Source organism: Octodon degus, unplaced genomic scaffold (genome assembly GCF_000260255.1).
Source record: "Octodon degus isolate 3935 unplaced genomic scaffold, OctDeg1.0 scaffold00188, whole genome shotgun sequence".
Lineage (NCBI taxonomy): Eukaryota > Metazoa > Chordata > Mammalia > Rodentia > Octodontidae > Octodon > Octodon degus.
In genome coordinates, this window is record NW_004524764.1 from 2,944,205 (window position 1) to 2,947,171 (window position 2,967).

Here is a 2,967-nt window from a genome sequence, read left to right on the forward strand (position 1 = left end):
GCTAATATAATACAGGATTTCAAGCAATTTTAAACAGCATCAGTAACTACAATTGAACGTAATCAATTCAAGTTTATAATAGGTGTATTTCCTCCTCTGACATTGATCATTCCAATTAAAATTACCCTACAGCTGTTGATTGATCTTTTATAACACGTCTAGCCCTAACTATTAAATATTAATGTATTTCCTCAGAAGCAATAGGAGAAAACTGTTAAATGCCAGAGAGAACCCATGTAAGATTCAAATCCCAGTCCTGACACTTACTGGATAAGTGAACTCGGGCAAGTTGTTCAACCTCTCCATGTATCATGATCCTCAGCAGTAACAAGCAGATAACAATATTAGCCAGATGGTTTCATTTTGAAAGTTAAATTTGTTGACCTGATTTCTGAATCAGACATGATGTTCAGGATATTTTCCTGGACTCTCAGCACTGAAGCGAGGACTCTGAATGAACTTCAAGCTTACAGTCTTTCTCTAACCAAACAAAACATGTGATTATCATTTAGTATTATTTTTGTTTTATTTCCTTGAACAGAAACTTAATCTTTATTTAAACTTCAAAACTCCAAAGCTGTGCAATATATGTTTACTGCTATCTGTGCCCCCACAATTCTCCTAAAACCAAATCTACTGTTCAAAGTACAGGGCGTAATGGTCTCACTACGGCATCTCCTTTTTCTGTGCTTCTGCTTTTAAAGATTTCATTACTTTACACCTAACAAGTTTATTCTATGCATTTTGTTGTAAGCTAACTCTTAACTGTCGCCTTAACTGTTTCACTCAGGTTGACACACCTATTCCAGCACGCCTTTGCATATAAAAATTTAATTTCACTTAAGAAATATTTTAAAACAATGCAAAATATTGCCAGAGTTTTCCTAGAGAAATAGGGATATCCCCAGATATCGCTCCTCCCTTAAAATGCTGCCCTCCTTGCCTTTTTCTCTCTCCTACAAACCTGCACAAGCCAGGGTTTCCTACCCCTCCCACATACAATCCACAGGTCTCCCCTTTGCCCACAAACCCTTTCCTTTCTTAGAGAAATTTAGCTTCATTCTGTTGATCTCATAGAACGAGATTATCTATTCTCAGAATGACTGGAGGACAGTAAAGGGGTGAAGCAGCATGAGCAGCATAAGCAGTAGCAATTTTCTGTTTTTACAAAATTACTTCTCAAGAATGTCTCACTTCACACATAAAGTGTTGCATTATGCAAGCAAGAGCAGGAAAATGCCATATTCGGTGGTCAGCAAGAAGGCTGCAGGTGTCTTGCCTTTCTGCGGCTCTCTGCTTGCCTCTGGCTGCTGTGTGTAGATGAGCCAGAGCTTTCAGCTGCGCTGCGTTTGGTGAGTTTAACTTTCCTGGAAGCTTTACAATTGCCAATAAGGGAAAAGAATCAGTGTCTGGTATTTCTTCAAGTGGCTCCGGGACACGAGTCTCAGCCTTCGCCTATCCATGTGTCTTACATTAAACCTTGTGTCTTGATTTAAGCATACAATGTGACGAACACATTTCTCAGGAAAGTTTTTTATTGGTGACCAACTGGTCTCACCAGTCATTGGCCCCAATTTGATAGGCTGTTCTGTCACTAGGCCACCACTTATATGGAAGAAAAATCACTATTCAATAGCATTATTTGAAGTTATTTTCATGTTTAAACATTTCTTAATTGACTTATGGTAATTGTACAGTATACTGTGATGTTTCAATGCAAATAGATCAGGATGAACACCTTTAACATTTATCATTTCTTTGTTTTTGGAACATTCAAAAATCTTTTTACTAGTTATTTTGGAATATACAATTAATTATTGTAAACCATTATTATCCTACTACGTTACAGAACATTAGAAGTTTTGTTTTGGTCCTGAGGATTGAACTTGGAGCCATTTGTTTTATTGTATTTTTTTTTTTTGAGATGTGGTCCTGCTAAGTTGTTCAGTTACCCGGGCTAACCATGAACTCGCATTGCTCCTGCCCTAGCCTCCCAGAGAGCTATAATTATAGACATGGACCATCACGTCCAGTTTACGAGATCAGCTGTTTGCTCTTCCCCATGTAAATAGGAGCATCAGCATTGTTCTTTCTCTTCCCATTTTGCCTAACACAGTATTCCCTAGTTGGATCCATGTTGCCTCAAAGGACAAGATGTCATTCTTTCCTGTGGTTTAATACTATTCTATTGTGCATGTGTACCATGTTGTCTTTCCCCTTCTTCTGTCTATTTACCCCAGGTTCCTCTCATTTCTTAGCTAGCGTGGGTGGAGCTGCAGTACAAGAGCAGTACTGGTGATTAGTGGGCCTATGGCTTCCTTCTTCTGTGGATATGCATCTCAGCAGTGGGACTGCTAGATAAATACGGTGACCCAATTTGCAGTATTTTGAGTAACCTTCTCCATAATAACTGTACTAATTTATGTTTCCACCTAGTCTTTATTAATTTATTTTTCCTCACATTGCCAGCATTTATCTTTTGTCTTCTTGATAACAAACAGACCCTGCAACCAGAGGGAGTTGATGTCTTACTGTGATTTGTTTCACATGGCCTCAGCGATGAGTCAGGTTTGATTTTCTGTGGTTCCTACTATTAAAGACAGATGTTTCACCAAGATTGAGAAAATGATTTTGTTGCTGCTGCTTTTGTCTATTACACTATCTTCAGAAAACTCCACCGCACATCCACAAAAGTGTAGATCTTCACATAACTTTAATCTCTGTAGAAATTCACTGAATGAGAAGCCTTCATGCATTAATCATTACTATAGCTCAAATTATACTCATGTATTGACTGCACTGGAGTTAACTAAAGTATAATATTCAATAGTATAGAATTCTACAGTATTCTACAGTATAGAATTTTAGAAAGGGTTTTTGATATAAAATAAAGGTGAAAATGTCTCCCCTCAAGCATTGAGACTATTGTTTTGTCTAAATTTCTATGACCATGGTGCTCACAGTTCT